The sequence below is a fragment of the Anser cygnoides genome, chromosome 17 (genome assembly GCF_040182565.1).
Source record: "Anser cygnoides isolate HZ-2024a breed goose chromosome 17, Taihu_goose_T2T_genome, whole genome shotgun sequence".
In the NCBI taxonomy this organism is placed as follows: Eukaryota; Metazoa; Chordata; class Aves; order Anseriformes; family Anatidae; genus Anser; species Anser cygnoides.
The window spans coordinates 13,342,434-13,360,078 of record NC_089889.1 but is presented as its reverse complement, the minus strand read 5'-3'; the positions used below and the strand labels follow the sequence as shown (position 1 = coordinate 13,360,078).

Below are 17,645 nucleotides of genomic sequence, written 5' to 3'. Positions count from 1 at the left end.
GTACTGCTGGAAAACACTTGCTAGCAGAGTGTTGATAATGCAACTTCCCTGGGGCACCACGGCCATGCTCTGGCTCCAGCTAAAGGCTCTGTGTAGGTTTCAGTATAGGGTCTGCAGCAAACATTTTTTCAGCCAGAAGGTGGATTCCCTGAAGTTATTTATTTACTCCAAAACCGAGGAAGACCTCTCGTGAAGCAGGCTCTCTCCAGGCTCCTTCTGAAAGCTGCCCTGCTATTTCAAGGTTTGGGGGTGTCTGTCTGCGAGGGAGCAGCGTGTACGTACAGCTTTTGTACCATGTGCTGTGGAAGTTGCTCTGGCAACTGCACATGGCTTATTGAATGCCAAGGTAAATAACGGCAAAAGACATGCATACACTATTATTCTCATAATTTCCTGCTGCCCTCAGGCAGTAATAACTTACACACCCTATTTTCCAAATGTTTCTAATTTATTTCTCATGAGCAGAATTATCTCATATGTAAAACTCCCCTTTGCAGCTAGTCATGCCTCTTCTTTTACAACTGCCACAAATGAGGTGACCAGTTAAAGGAAAAGATTATGGTTATCGTATTTATGGGTACCTAGTGAAACAGGACGGCTGGAGCAGGCTTGAACTCCTCACACCATTCTGCTAGTTGGTCTGGAGCTCTCAAATTCTCCCTTTCCAAGTATTAAGTCTGCTTGCAATGCTGCCTGCAGTTCTGCAAACATATTTCATTCCTTATAATCCTGGATGATGGTTCTCATACAGCTTCTGCTTTTATATCTGAATCCTAGACTGTGATATCCTTGTTATTCCAGTCCCACGTCTGTCATGTGCACCTTGAGCTTGATTTGCAACATGCCTTTTATATCAGCTACTAAGCTGCTCTTGAGAAAGAACAACATACGGAGGGAGGGAGGGAGGGAGGGAGGGAGGGAGTAGCCAACTTTTTTTTTCTTTTTTTTTTCTATATAGTAAAACATAGTTACAGGCCTTCAGCTTTCCTGTGTGGAGGGGCATCTTGATTTTGTCAATACTTTTTCCACCTTATTATCATCTATGTGGAAATCTGAATTGGTTTTGAGAGCAAAGAGATGCTAATGTTTTCAAAATAATTGAAAATGTACTAGAAAACATGCCTCAGAAATAGATTCTGAGGATTGGTTAAGCAAATAAAATTACTCAAAGATACCATAAAACTATTTCAAAGAAAGCTGAGATTAAATTGCAGGTTGAAAGGAATGCGCCTACCCTGGACTGTAAATCCCACTTTATGGCTCCACTCCTGCCTTAACATCCTTTAGCTTGAAGGTCAGCAGTAACTTCCAGGCTCACGAGTGAGAGAATCTATTGTAGGGGACTCTGACCCCTGAAAATACACATTTACATTTTTGGTCTTTCTTTTTTTTTTTTTTTTGTTTATTTTTTGGGGGGGCTCAAAGAATATACTGTTTACGGAATGTGTTTTTCCATTTCAGGTTGGCATGGACTGCAGTCAACGAGCACCGTGTCTCCATATGAGAGTGCTGGGTGTGCGTCTTCGCTCTTAGTCTGGGGCAACCCTCGAAACAAAAAGGTTTTTGGGCTTCCAGACCCAGCCAAAGCTCTGAGAAACTAAAATGGTGCAGTACCCAGCAATCAACACTGACAATCTGTAGCTGTGCATCAAGCTGGTACAAAAATTAAATTATTGCTACAAATCTTTAGCTAATGCAGTTTATTTCTCCTTTGTAATCGTTTAGTTTAGCCTGTGAGCTGGTTAAGGGAGCCGGACAGCCTGATCAGTCTTTCCTTTTAACATGTTTTCACTTTCTTAGTCCCCCGCACTAACGTGGCATTATGGTAACTGGGTTGCAAAACACTTCTGAGATGTTATTTCTCTCAGGAGTAAATGAAGTAAGCAGGTTTTATTAGTGCATTGGAAAGTAATCAAGAAAAATAAGTTTTCTTCCTCTTTCTATGCTATTTATTGTGTACCCTACCCCACTTTCCCCCCTTCAACTTCCTGCAGCAGACCTGACTCTGACGAGTTCTGCTGCCTGCTCTGCTTTCAGCCAAATAACTTGTTTTTTTTTTCTTTTTCCTCTTGTAGCTGCCCAGCAGAGCCCGGCGGTGGTGGTGGCGGCGTGAGAAGCAGGAGGGAGAGGAAGGGATGCTGAGGAGCGGGGTGGTCACAGCGTGGTCAGGAGAGGTGGCCAAGGTAGGCAGGCCTGTTGGCTCCCTGCAGTGCTGCCCAGAGAACATTTCCAGGTGGTGGAAATGGTGGCATGGAGTGGGATAAATCCGTGGAGGTCACATCCAGGGTATGGAACTGAGAAGAAAATGTGCATGTGGTTAAAAGAAAAACACAAGCCTTTTAGCGTTTTCCCAATTGTATTCAGGTTAGGCTTTTATAGAACTCTTTACTTTTCTTCTTCCTGTGACAATGTTTATATGCCACTTTCTTTGAGTGGCCCTTTTCAAGGAACTCGCTTACAAGGGTTTAATTTTGATTTAAGACAGTAGCTTCTGTGCTAAATAAAGCAGCAATTAATTATTAAAAATATACGTTTTGTGGCTGAACATTCCCCTTCATGGCTGTTAAACTCTGAGAAATGTTTTGCTTTTTAATAATTAATTTTTTTTATTTTTTGAGGATACAATAAGTGCTTTGCGGGAAGCTGGGGGAAGGATGGTCTGGCTGCTGCCTAAGACTGCTGGGTGACCCAGGATGGGTTCCCAGCTTTGATATAGGCTTCCTGAATGGCTGGGCACATACTTGGAGGTACCACGTAAGTCTGCCTCGGTGTCTTTTAAACACAGCTGCCTGGTTGTTAGTTAGGTTGTTAGTTGTTAGCTTTGTACCTCCTGTGACAGGCTGAGGGGAGTGCTGCAAGATATCTGCTCAGGGGGCTGTCCCACGGATCAGAAATACCTGACGGTGCCAGGATCACCGCAGGCACAGATCAAGTGTGCCGTGCACGCTAACACAAAAAGTTGAATGTCCTCCTTCTCTTTCCCCATTGGCAGCCTGTGAATCAGAGCAGTACAAACCCAAGATTTTTGTGTGAGCTGAGCCACCGTAGCTTTATGCTGAGAAAAACTGGTTCTGTATGACAAGAAAAATGGCCAATTTATTTGCTTAAGGTTTAAAAAGTTCTTTATGAACTTTGGTAAGGAGGAAATTTCATCTTTGAAGAAAGCCTTATGCACTGGGTTCTTTGTGACCAGCACTGCCTCAAGCCCTGTTCTCTAATTACACATCGGATCAGTACGGGGTGAAATCGGCACGACGTCCTCCACCTGGCAGACTGACCCTTCATTTTACAGCAGTGCTCCTGAAATCTTTGCCTGTGTGCTGGGAACACCGCAGGGGCCTGTGAAGGGCAGATCTTAACTCAGCTGGTGCCAGCAGTGTGTGCTGTTACGGCGCGGGAGTACGAGTGGCAAAGCATGAGCATTAGGAATTGCATAATGGGACCAGATAGGCAGCACTTCTCGCTGGTGTGTTAGGGAGACTTGTGCTGAAAGAACCTTTTTTTTTTTGTGTGAGATTTAAGACTGTAGCTCTGACCTCCCGTTGCATGTTAGCACTTTCTGCAAGAGATGAGAACTGTTGGCTGGCCAGGTTCCAGTTCTTGGGCTTTGCCTGCCTGGATTCCCTCTGCAGCTTCAGGTACAAGGAGTGCCCAGCTCTGACTATCCTGAACAGCTTGATCACTTTTTAGCACTATTCTGCAACTCTCTGAATCTATCAGTTTCCACTCCAGAAAGGAGTACACTGCAGTGTAAAGTGCTCTCTGAGTTTATATCATTAGGTTTATTTGTGTATATGCAAGCAGAAACAGGGGATGAAATACTAGAGTTGATGGAGAAGGAAAATTCATCCTTCTCTTCTCCCCTGGTTGCCTCACCTTGAATGTGAGGGGATGCCTGTTCTTTTGGGGCACGATGATGGTCTGAAACAAGGGATGAATTTCCCCAAACTGACTGGGTTATTTGTGTAATTTGCTACCAGCCTTGGATACTTCCCTCCTGCAGAGGGAAGCTGTCTGCAGGGTATCGAGGCCAAATGATTCAGGCAGAATAATTTTCATCTCAGCTCCCATGTCTATTTACTGTAAAGAGACAAGCACTTGTGAGAAGATTCAAAAGGTCCACGGAGGCTGTGAGGGAACAACTGTCTAAAGATAGCCTCAGGATCCGTAAGTACAGGGACTTCAGTAAACCAGAAGCTGTGCGAGTTTGCTCCTTAGGGCTAGATATGATAAGAGATTTTATAAACTATTCACTAACTGGCTGATGTGAACTTGGAGAACAGTCCTGGAAGCAGGGATCAGAGCCCAAAACTCCTTTTTCCAGGTGAGTAGGATGAGTAAGATGCACAAAAAGGCTGGTCCTTTCTGGACAAATAAATCTCGAATTATTTCTGTACAGAGGTGCAGCAGGGGCTGGCTACTGTAAGAAAGGCGAGTTCTACCTGTCAGAGCTCCTGAGTGTTCTTATGAACTGAAAGTCATCTCTGCTTCATTAAAAAGAAGCTTTAAAACTCTAAAAGAGGGGAGATTTAGATTAGATAACATAAATTCTTTACTCGGAGGGTGGTGAGGCCTTGGCACGGGCTGCCCAGAGGAGCTGTGGATGCCCCATCCCTGGAGGTGCTCAGGGCCAGGCTGGATGGGGCTCTGGGCAACCTGATCCAGTGGGTGACATCTCTGCCATGGCAGGGGGGCAGGAACGGGATGGTCTTCGAGGTCCCTTCCAACCCAAACTGTTCTATGATTCTGGGATTTTAAACCAAATTGGGTGGAGGAGCCTGTCCAGCAGAGGGGCTGCCAGGTTGCAGATCCTGGAAGTGCCTTTCTTCGCTCTGAGTCTGACTGTGCGTCATGAGCATTAGAAAATGGAAAGAGTCCTTGTCCTTGCTGTCTACCTTGTTCTTGGGGTGCTGAGGAGGACTTCGCTTGGGTAACTCAGGGCTTTGGCATCCATCTTGAGGAATAACTCAGGAGCTCTGCCTGCAGTCTGGGAAGGCTGGAGGGCAATTCCAGAGGGAGGGTCATTTGATCTAACTTAGATGTCTTCCTTGTATCACCCTGACAGAGGTGCCTGGGTTAGGACAAATAAATCACACTCTGGAAAGCTGAGACTTAGGGATTTAGACTGGCTTTTGACACAAAAATAAATGGAGGAAAGGTTTTTTTTTTATATATATATATATATATATATATTTGGAAACCAAGAATAAATAGGAAAAAACATTTTGCACGGAAGATCATAAATTGCCAAGGAAGGCACTGAAGCAGAGAAAGCAAATATCTTCAGGAAATACCTGCTGTAGTTTTTGTTTTCAGCAAATGGCATTCGGGAGACAAAGTATAAAAGTGGGGAAGTAGGACTAAGAGCAATCAAACTAAGCAGATCTATAGTCAAGGATGGTCAGGTTATTTTCCTGAAATTTCAAACAGGATTTTCCTGTGCTGTTAACATTTGAAGTGCTGAGAATGTATTTAATTAATGACACGTATTTGTTATAGTGAAGGGGCACTGAGCGGTCCACAGCTGGGCCCACTGAGTGCAATCAAAACAGGAGTCTTTCCAAAGGAGCCTGCAGTTGATAAGAAGTCAAATGGTTAAAAATAAAATGAACGAGGAAGGTAAGGACAGCAAAAAAAATCATTCTTGCTTTTGATTTTTTTGGATAGGAGACTCTGGAAGTAGATCAGAGGTAGGAAAAGGCAATAAACAGGAAAGGAAGGCAGGAACAAGTACGAAATGAGCCTGAGGTGTAAACACTGGGAAAATCTGGGTGTGAAAAGAGTGACCAAACAACACAGCGTGAAGAAATCTTGATCAAACTCTGGGAAATACTATCTGTGTTTATCGCTGCCTATACTTTTCCACCACTTTCTATAGATTCTTCTCTGCCGTTTCTCTGCATGGTTGATGTCTTTCTTCTGCACTGCTGATAGGATGTGTACTGTTTACCAGGTACTTTTCTTTAACCATCAAAAATAACAAAACCTCTCCATTCTCTCATCCAGTCCAACAGGGGATCTTTGCTAACACAGTGGCATAGCCGTGTGCTCATCCCCAGGTCTGCTCATCTTGCACACTGGATTAGCAGAGGCACGCTAAAAGCAGCAGACTCAGGCCTTCGCTGGAGGTAATTCATTGCATAAGTCCTCTTCCTGTGCCAATGTTCAATCACACTTTCTCAGGCTCGTTAAGGGATATCTCAATAGATGCAAAGAAAAAAATGAGCATTATGAAGACAATTCAGGAACTTATTCATTACCTGATGGCTGATTCAGAATAGTCATCAATAAAAATAATTAATATTAAGAGTAACTACTTTGTGGGCTCCTAGAGTAACATGAGGAATGATGACACTGGCCTTTGGCAGGCACCGAGGAAGAGTTTACTGTGCAGGCTTCCCTGAGAAGTTATGTCAGTGCATATCACATCTGACTTATTACAGCTCCCCTTCCAGATTCTGGTTTCCAGCTCAGGTCTTGTCTTGAGTGAGATTCTGTCCTTCACTACAATGGGCTCTTTGCATGATGTGTGCAGCTAGGGTGAGGCTCTTGAATCAAATTTTCTACACATATATAAAATACATACTTTGACCTGTTTTTTATTCTGGTGGTGAAAAGCTGAAGAAGCCATGGTGATGTGGCACAATGGCAGTGGTGGCATTATTATTTCTCTGCCATGTGTCTTCCAAACAACAAAAACAGAGAGTCTGTCTTGAAGGATTTATAGTATGAAACAAGCGGGCAGGAAGAAAAAAAAGGAGGCAGCACACAGTTGTCAAACGGATGTCCAGGCTCTTGGTAATATGGGGATATGCAGACTACCTTGATGTTAGAAATGTTGCAAGGCAAACTTCATGCGGTGGGTGTTAGAAATTTCAGAATGAGGTATCCAGCCCAGCACCATGACTTTTTCCTTTTTTATTATGGATCTATTGGAAGAAATGTTGTGAAAGTCTTGAAAGCTGGAACTCATCACCCTACAAGAGGACTCTTTTGGTTAGCAAAGTCTGCTTTCTCATACTCTTAAAAAAATAGTCCATTTCTAAGTCTGCTGGGACACCTATATTGTATTCCAAACCTCCCTTTAGGAGGACAGTTAAAAATTAGCTTGACTTTTCACAGTGCCGACTCTAGCTTTGGGTGTCGGGTTCTTTCAGTCCAGCGTTATTCTTTTGGAGTATCCGGTCAGGGTGCTCTTGGTCATTCTAGCATCCATTTTGCCAACCAGGCATGGTCTTCCTGATGCCAGCTGAGCTTGGAGAGAGCTAGAGCTTTGTGTTGCCAACTCTTCCCACACATCATGTAATGCCAAAATTACAGAATTGTCCTGATTTCCAGATCAACACAGTGACATGAGATAACCCATTTTTTCAGATGCAGTTTTAAATATTCCCTTGGGTTCTTCCCCACCCTCTGGTAGAACCTCACCATGCAGGTGAATTTCCATACACAGGAGCTCCTTGGCGTAGGTGCCTTCCATTTCAATAGTTTTATTTCTCTTCTGTGTGCCTGATTTTTTAGATCGTTCTCCTTGGGAAGACAGAAAACTTTCTTTATAGTGATTGGGAAATGCTTTTGAGTGCATATTCTGGAAACCAACTTGCACTTCTTAGTGTAAATGATTATCCTACGCTGAATCCATTCAAAAGCAGTGATATTTCATGTTATGGGGGCAAGGGGAGACATGGGGTTTAGTTAAAATAGCACTTTGCATTTGGCAGGAACATACAGAGTAATGCTGATCAGGCTGCTTATGAGAGCAGCAAGGCTGGAATGTATGCTGTGGAAGCAACGAATAGGAGATTTCAGCTATCTTCAGCCCAAATTAATTAGCATTATGTAAGTGGAGAGAAAAGCAAAAATTTAAAGGGAAGGGAGACATCTGTTATGTCTCTGAGTTTTCAGACTTGCCTGCAAATACAGGTCTCCTGGAAAGGCAGAAGTATCTCTGTACTTTTGAAACAGGGAGAGGAGTAAGTGATGAGGAGTCACTGGCTAAAATCCAGTAGTGTGGTTATTGCTAATCCTGGCTCTTTCTTACCAGGGGTGGTTTGCTCTTGCAACTCTTTATGGTTACTTATTCTTCTATTATAAGGATTATATAGCAGCAGGACAAACCAAAACCTCCAAATCCTCTCCCAACAAATCTGAGCAGAGTGGAAGCATCTATCAAACTGATGGATAAAATTCCCAAATATTCTTATCTACAGAAAAGGAAGTTTTCTGCAATACCGAGAAATTCTTGCGCAGGAATGTGTTCTGTTTGCTGTAATTTGCTGCTGGCAAAGGCATGGTGGCTCAAGAATACTCTCGAATATGTACCAAGCAAAGAGCTGATTACAGTGACGAGGTGGGAGGTAATGTTCCAGCAATTTGGAAATCACTGTTGAGAGTTATAATGTTTAGCTAAGGAAACACTTCTCTGAAATAAGACGTTAAGGCAGGCTGACTACTTCTCCCCCCACTGCTTTCCTCCGGTGGATTCTATTAAAGTGTGTTGGGAAGAATAAAAGGAGTGAGGTCAGGTCAGACTGCGTGGCAAGGAAGGTCAGACAGGGTTAAGCAGGTCAGGTCACATTTCTGTGTCTTCTGTGGCTCTCCAAGAATTTGGGGTCACTGCTTAGAAACTGTGCTATTTGATCAGCTGTTGGTAATTTGAGCATTACACAAGAGCAAGCAGAATCAAAGATGATTCCTGAAGGTGAATGATTGGAAAGAGGGAATGAATGGAACACAGTTACATTAAAAAATTAAATAAGCCAATCTTTTATTTCACCCCCGTTTCAAATAAGCTATCATGGCTGGTTGACCTAGAAACAAGTACTGTCTGGCTCAGCAGCCAGAAGCGTGTATTTCACTGTGCTTAAGAAATGAATTCAGAAAAGACCATGTGTCTGGGAAAGGAGGGCACAAAGCTGAGACGTGCATAAGGTGGTGTTGCTCTGCTGAGAAAATTAATTTGTCACTTCGGAGGTGTCTGGGCTCTAGGCTTGGCCAGTAGCTGTTTACAATGTCTGGTAAGAGAAGGCATTCTGCTGAACAGCTAAAAATAATCTTTATCCAGTAATTGCAAGGTATTTAATAACTTTTTAAGAAAGTTTATTATCATGAAACAGTTTTCATCGCCATTCATTGGACTGGCAAATTGAGACATTCAGAGGTTAAATAACTTGCCTAAGGTCACAGCAGACCAATAGCAGTGCTGGCAGGAGGACCCAGTTCTAAGCCATGCCTGCTGAAATTACTGTCTCAGAAAGAAAGTAAATTCAGGGTGGATAAATTAACTTTTCTTGAATGATGACAATGCCAGTAGGATCAAGCAAGGGGAGGAAAAGCATGGTGTCGGTGGCTTAGAGAAGAGAACTTCAGGATGGCTTTCCTGTTCCCAGGAGAATGCAGGTAGATAAAGGAAAACTCTCTCTCTATGTATCTTTATTTATTTATTTATTTATTATTATTATTTTTCCAGATCGTGTTGTTTGAGCCCTGGCCAAGAATTTGGCTCAGGTGTTTGTAGGCCAGTCTCCTTATAAAGTAATATTTTCAGGCCTAAAGGTAGCAACATACGTAGAAAAGCAAATCCATCCGAACCTGTTAGCTTAGTAAGAGGCTCTCCTCTAACAGTTGCTCTGTCCCTGGCCATCCTTGTTCAGACCTCCCTCTCTTGGTTTCCCCAGCCCTGGGAACGGCTCTCCAGCACACACGAGAAAGGAAACACTGAGCAGAGGGAGGACCTCAGCCCTTTATACTCATAAGGAAAAGCCTGTTGCAGAGACAGACATGGAAGACAAAGTTTATTTACAGCCCAGCAATGAAAGTGAATTTCAAGGAGACATATTTTGTGGCTGTTTTACTGAAACTATAAGGACTTAGGTACGCTCGCTTGTTATGTCACTCCAGAATTTTGTAATGCAGCTCAGAGTTCCTACTTCACCCTTTTCCTCTACCCACTCCTGCTTGGCAGCTTGATCATCTGAGCGTTCATTCTGGAGCCCTGACAGATTTCTGAACAAAACAGCAATCTCGCTGCGCTGCGATTTCCACAATGTTCCCTTATGTTCCCGTGCACCTGCACCCCCAGAGACGGAACATCTCATATCCCTTTATGCGGAAATGGCTACTTCTGAGTTAAACTATTGCTAGGGTGGAAGAAGAAAGCCCATCAAACCATCGTGTTTATTGAAGCATTCAGTGAACTTAGAGTGCATGTTAATTGTATGTACCATAAAACTGAAATACCGCAATAACTTTATTGGAACCGGATGCTTTAAAGTCATTTAAGCCTAAACACATTTAATTCATGACAGAGTTCCCAGTTTCTGGGTCCTGAGAATCCTACTGGTGTTAGTACTGGGGAAAGAAGAATCACAAAGATGACATTACGAGAACTTTAATGGCTTTTCATCCCTTTCACAAACAAAGGAGCAGCCTTATAGATGTGTGGAAATTTGATGATGGAGTGGCTTTAAAAGCAGGGTTGGAAGGGAAAGACTTTCAAGAAGGGCAACGCATCATCTTGTCCTGTGTCTGCTGAGCCTCTTATACTTCAGGTCTTGGGTCCAGGTCCTGTGTTCTGACCATGCTCTGCTTCCAGAAAATAGCTGCATGAATTCTCTTCTCTGATGGTGTGGAGGAAGAACAACCCAAGTCAAAATCTGGGGACTAATTCTGGCATTGACGACGTGGCAATAAAAGTATTTCCTTCTGGGTTATGAACAGGCTGAAATGTAGACACTCCAAATACACTACCTTATTTTCAGTGGCTTATTAATAATGTGTACGTTTATTTTTCCTCCATAACACTATCAAAAGCAGCTCATTTAAAAACAACACGCAGGCAAATGTATCCTTCCTTTTTATAGCAGGAGAGAGAAGGATGAATGTCAGTCAGTCAAGACTGGTTCCAAAAATGTCTCCAACGAGGCTCCTACAGAGTAAGTGATGTTGGCCAGGGGCCATCTGGAGTACACAGGGCTATAACTCTTTACAGAGTGTTTGTTATGGATTTCTACAGCGGAGATATTTACCCCAGAAGAACAAACAGATCCTGCTACTGTGTTTCCTTGTGCTTTGTAGAAGTACTTAAATTATTCACAGTGTTGCCTAATACTGTCTAGATCAGTTTCATTTTCTGTGCATTCTTTCATCCCGCCCTGTGTTAGGGTCAGTGTGTATGCAAACTGCCCAAAACAACCCATCTAGTGCCTATGGTACCCCAGTGTTGTTGCAAAATCTCACTATCTCCTCTTAGCACAGGGCCAGGGAGTATGGCAGGGGTCTGCAGAAAGCATCCCAACTCACTTGCTCCAGATCAGTGCGACCGTGGAGATAGCCAAACTCGGAAGTGATTTAGCCTGCCCGCTCTGCAAATGTCCTCGAGCTTAATCCAGTGCTGTGCTTCAGGGTTATTCACCAGTGATTTCTGCTTTGGACAAAGCCTGGGAAGTTTATGTTCAGGACACAGCCCTCCTGAAAGCTTTTGCACCTCTTCTTTGGAATAAGAGTGTTAGGTTTTCATTGTACCTCCAGGAGGTGGTATGAATTCCCTGTCCTTGGGTGATATAGGAAGCTCAAGGTAAACTAAGGAGTGAATTTCACTTGACGGAGAAACTCAGTCATTTTTGGTTTTATCATAACCCCAGGATGTTTGCCTTATTCAGAGTTTTCTTGTATAGTTTGGCTTTGTTTCTTTGCTTCTCTTAAGTGATATTTCGTACATTTTTTTCAACTTTTATGTAACTGTGTAGAGATAAGGAAGTATTCAACTTAGAACATCAAGGATGACAATGGCTGGGATGAAGGTCTGGGACTCTGGCTGGAGATGCAGGGACATCACAGTATTAGAAAGCAGAGAGATTTCTGGAGAAGAAAGAGGCATCACATAAAAAAGAAATAAGCAGTGTGACTGGTCAGTGCACCAGTGAGAAGGCGTCCTTGCACCAGGGATTCTTCTGAGGCCAGCACCACTGGCCTGGTGCTCGGTATTTGTTTTTCTTTTCCTTGCTTGTTAATTATTGAAGCCAATGGCCATTAAGGCAGTGGACCTCCTGCTATTGGGTTTATCTCTCCTTTTACAGTCCTGTCAAGCAGCAGTAATGTAGATAAGCTGCTGGGTGGCGGCTGTTCAGACAGCAATTAAAACTATACTCAGAATTACAAGGAAAAGTTCAGCTACATTGATACTGGAAATAAACGTAAAGTAGAAGAGAAGCCAGTTTAACCCTGGCAGTCAAATGGCAATGCCTAGCTCTGCTGGGTCAGCTCCTACCTGACTTACTTAAGGTTTAGACAGACCTAGTAAAACATGCAATAAAGATAGGGCTTTGCCAAGAAGAACCCACTCACTGCATAATGTCACCAAAGCAAGCCCCCCTATAAAACAGTGGGTGCCTGATAGTCTTTTCTTTTCTACCACGGTACTTCCACTGATTTTAGCAGGGCTCAGGAGCCCCGTGCTCACACAGCAGCGCAGACACACGTGCCCTCTGTCAAAGGGTCTGCACTCTTTGGCTGAACGACAAGAGGCTTCTGTAATCTTTTGCTGGGAACCTTGACACTATCTATTATTTACAGTTTTGTGAAAGGAATTCAAGAGTTGAGGGCAGCAGAAAGGATGCAATCTGGAAGGGTGAAAATGTTACCTTTCTTATGGTGTGTGTAACTGGGTAAGTTCAGTCTCATAAAGAGCAAACATACCACTTTCATATCCATCCTGCCAAAGGATGTGAATGGCACTGCCTATTAGGGTATTTCATCTGAAATGACAAAACTTCTGAGGCCAGGGCAATTTGAGGACAACTTAAATGTAAGAAGGTGTATTGGCAGACAAGGGGAAGGTTTAGAGTTGGGAGCAGGGTGGGACGGAAGATGCCTTGCTGCAGAGGTGCCGTTGTTCTGGTAGCTGGATGTGACACAGACAATGCCTTGCTGTACATCAAGGGCAGAACATACGTTTGTCTCTGGAGCAGGGTGTACGCCTACTAATCCCTCAGGAGCAGCTGCTTAATTAATAAAGCCACGAAGAAAACTCTCTTTGGCTTTCTCTCTCTGTTTTTCTGACTTCAGGGTCGATGAGTTTGAGGAACCACTCAAAAACTGTTTATTGCAATGTCTTGGGAGCTTCCAGCAGCAGAAAGCTTGCTTTTTTAAAAGCTGTTTTGCTGGAAATAACAGTCACGTATTTGCAGAGAGTTCAGGAGCACCGTTTTATTCCATACGAGTTTTAATGTGGCAGCTGAACAGCTCCTGCCACACGAAAACTGCAGCGTCGAGTAGCACTCGGGCCATACCACTCTGCAGCAGCAAAACATACTAGAAAGTAGGTCGTGGAAATAATCCTGCTGGTTCCAGTAATCAGAGTATACAATGGGGTCGAAAGTTCAGGCGGAGCTGGGGAATGCAGTCGGAGAGTTTCTTCGGCCTGAGCGCTGGACACGGCCTGCGCCCTCTGAGGGGCTGTGGGAAGGAGGAGCGCTCTGAGGCGGGACGGCCCTCGGCCGGGCTCGACAGCAAATGTAAAGTTAACAGGATCATCTCGTCCCTGGAACCTGGTGTCTTCCTTCCTCTCCGAAGAACGAAGTTCTCCAGAGCAGAAAGTAGGGAGAGGAAACTAGGTCTCTATTCAGATGTCCGGTTCTACGTACCAGAAGTATGCCTGGGTTTCTGCACAGCTCTGTGGGGGTTTCTTCATTCCTCCTCAAAGAATGGATCGGGGAGAAAAGGAGAAAGCTGACTGGATGTGGGTCAAGAATTTTAAGATGACTTACGATGAATTTTGGGCTAGAAGCTGTGTATAATTATTTTTTTTAAGTGGTTAAATTATCTTGTAATTTCAGATTGCTTATCCTTGTGGTATTTTGGCTGCTCCTGCCCCAGGATGAGGACCCAGAATCCAAAGCCATGCTGTGACCTTGTTTCAGAACCCAGACCTCCCGCAGAGGGCCGCTTAAACGTACCCCTGTTTATCCCTGTACTCCCAGTCAAAGTAGAAATTCTCTTTGAAAACTCTGAGGATGTCAGGGCAGCTCACCTGACTTCTGTGTATTTATGGCACCTGAATAATATACAACCAACAACTGCTGTGCTGGGTAAACTAGAGCTGCATATAGACTATGCGTAGGATAAAGTCCTGCTTTCGTGTCCTCCTGGCCCCTTGCAGTTGTAGTTTATAGTGTATCTTTATATGAGGGTCTCACCTAAGTCATCATGTTTAATAAGTAGCAGTGGATCAGTCCTCCATGAAATATTTTAAGCCCTTTCGAGTCATGTTGCCTCCACAAAATCCTGCATCAATGAACTTGACAGTTTCAATTATGAAATGTCTAAAAGAGAATATCTTTGTTTTGTCTGGTTTTAAACTAAATTACTGCATTTCTTCACCATGGATCCTTGTTCCTTGTAATGTGAGAAATGCTAAATATTAATATTTCATCCACTTCATCTGTCCTGCTCGGGATTTACATCTCTCTTCTTTACCCCTTCTCCAAGCTGAAGATAACCAGTTAATACAACTTTGTCAGTGCTGCAGGGTCCTTGCATGGCTCTGCTCCTCAGTGTCTGTGCATGTGAAATAAGGACAATCCTCCCTACGCGATAAGGTAATCGGTGCTTTTAAAGAACTTAAGGACCATTATATAAAAAACGTATCACAGCATTCACAATGCTACCTAGAAATTCATTTACAAGTATGCATACCGGTGACACGAGTATAAATTTGGTCATTCTCATTCACAAGTTGTTTTTCATAAAAAGTACAAATATCAATTACAGGCATCAGTTTTGGCAAATAAGGCTGTTATTTGATGGAAAACACTCCAAAAATTTTCTTGGTTCTAAAATATGAATATTGCTATGTAAGAAAGGTATACAGTGAGTCCATTCAAAATGTTAATTGCTGTTAGCTGAAAGAAATGTCCCCCACACCTCCTTATTCATTCCCTCCCTCATGAATCACAATTCATATAATGAATCCATCATTCCTGGACCAAGTGAAAGGATAAGACAAAATCCTATGTAAGTATTCCTTAAGTAATTTAACTGTTATGAAATTGTGATTTGTCTCATTCAAACCCTTTTTTTCCTTGCTAAATCTTTGAAAGAGAGATTAGCTGTAAGTGAAGAGTTTTAATGGCAACTTTTAAGGTTCTACCAGCTTCTCTTCTCAAGGGTTTGGATATAGCCACGTTCTTAATCTGTAAAGCTTGTTTTTCCCTTTCAGATTGTCTATTCAGATCGCTTTGTTTTCCTTAATGTAAATATTCCAGCAAATTTCAGAACCAAATAGTGATGAATGTGATTAGAATCAGAGCTTTGTTAAGCGGTATGAAAAGATCCTTTATTTCAACAAGGGAGATATATCACCTCAGTTGCAAATTATATCATGCTGACAGAGTGAAATGTACTGTAACCTGATGAAAAAAGAACATGAGCTAACAGTATTGATACAGGGGGAAAGAAATGCACACAATGTTCAAAACAAGTATGTCACTAAGAGTTTGGTTTTTTCCTTGTTTTCATTTTCTGAAGCAGATAGTGAGGTAATTGTTTCTCTGGCTATACGAGTACAGCCAGTGCCTGGCTGATAGGTGGGTCTTATTCATTTGCTCATTAATTGTCAGTTTTTGGTATATGTAACAGGGACAATCACAGTAAGAATTATGAAGAGCCATCTCAAACAGAAAACATTACAGGATCCCATCTTCTGAAATTATACACGGAACACTTTTTAAAAACTTTTTTTTCAGGGGAACAGATGGATTGTTTACAGGCAATAATTAAGACCATGTCCCTTTACCAAAATGCGTTTGATGTCAGGGCCAATTTTCATTTACTATTACATCAAATCTCAGATTAAGTCATTATCTGCTTCATCCAAGCCAACAGAGACTGTCTGGATTAACATAAGGGCTGTTGGGAGGAATATCTCCTTGAAGCACATAGATGGCAACAGAGAAAGGAAAGCCAAATTGTGAAAAGCAGTATTACTGAACTCTAATATGAAGCAACGTTGTTTGGGTTTGTCATCTGTTTTACTTCTTTGCTGGATACACTACTTTGCTGAAGAGATCTCAGCATGAGTTGCAACTCACAAACTCAGCTGCTCATCTGGAAACCGATGGAGATTACTTGAGGTCAGGTACAGTGGCAGGTTGCTCACATACAGGATTTTACAAATATGTAAATAATTTCCTCTGTCATCGATGCAGGTATCTGTTAAAGGCATCACCATATTCAGGCTAATGAAAAGGAGTAGCAGGAGTGCTTGAAGCATTGTCACGTGCACACAAAAAGAGGCTGTCCTCTATCATTATTCTCAAAGACTGATTGATATGGGATTTGAGGCTAGAGCTTCTTGAATGGACTTACTATATTTGATTTTAAAAAGTAGTTTATGTGTCAAAGCAATTTCTTTTTGCATCCTGCAGTCATTGACACTGCTGAACCTGTCTGTTTTACTGCTCCATCACTGCACTCTTAATTCTATGCCACTGCTACAAAACATATTTCTAGTGAAGAAACCCATTTCCAGCTGAAATATAACACAAAGCTTCCACTACACTTACTTTGTAAGCATAAGTACCTATTTTTCAGATCATCAGGTGTATCAATAAATGTACCTACTCTTTGTAAGCATTCATTAAACCCATACTTAAACTGGGCTTTGAAATGACAGAAAATTGCATGTTGGATTTATCATTAATGTGGGGCAAAGAGGAGAAGAGAAGGAAAAAGCATCGTCTAGTGTATGAATCAAAGAACAAGGAAGCTTTTTATTTCCCCATCGCTCATTTTCCAAGCAGTGGAGGTTGCAGTAAAGATGGAATGAAGTATCCCAGGGCACTCATGATAGTCATGACCAAATGTGTTAGATCTGAAACGTAACCCCAAACTTGAACGAGTGCTTACCCACTTCTAAATCCTTGACTATGTTTTCAAAATGTAAGTGTTACATGGCACGCTTTTCTTCGTGTTCCAAACTGCAGTGAAACATTGCGATCCCAATATGACTGTCCACTGCTGCTATCGAAGTCTCCTCTGATTTTGGTACAGTTATCTCTTGCTCCTTAATGGTGCTGCCTTTCCCCACATCAATAGTGATTAGTTATCGCTGCACATCAGCTTAGGTTTTCAAAATTGTTTTGAAAATTAGCAAGCAAATATACATATATATATTTATACCATGTGTTGTTACTGTCAGTCTTACAAACATGTGGAAATAGAAGTGTTTTAATAAATAAATAAATACATGAACTATTTTTAAAATACTTTGTGAAATGACAGGAAGGTTGCATTTTTTAACTTTTAAACTTCTGAGTTCCATATTACCCAAATGATCATTTTCTGCACTTGTGTAAAACAAAAATAGTTTTCCTCTTAAAAGATGAGATTTGGCACTCAGGGCAAAATTTTCCTCTCCAATCTGCAATGCAGATGCCTTAGCCGCAGAGCAGATTTCAGCTGCCTTTCTGCATTCATTTCATGCATAAAACTTTCACTGACATCTATGGGAGCTCCATGCACGGGCTCTGCTCAGACAACACAGAACAGGCCAGAGGGAAGAATATTCCTCTGGTTTACCTTGAATGCCCAGGACCAAGATCGAGACCAGGACTGAAGTCAGGCTGCTAGCAACCATTTTAAGCTGG

General features: G+C 42.4%; 1 long non-coding RNA gene across 1 annotated transcript in view; it reads left to right on the top strand.

The window, feature by feature from the left end:
- LOC136786538 (uncharacterized) overlaps positions 1-17,645 on the top strand; it is an 82,219-nt gene that overhangs the window by 45,929 nt on the left and 18,645 nt on the right. Inside the window, exons 5-7 of the long non-coding RNA XR_010825457.1 lie at positions 1,462-1,656; positions 2,076-2,183; positions 6,007-6,128. This is a non-coding gene — a long non-coding RNA (uncharacterized lncRNA). The remainder of the gene's footprint in view (positions 1-1,461; positions 1,657-2,075; positions 2,184-6,006; positions 6,129-17,645) is intronic.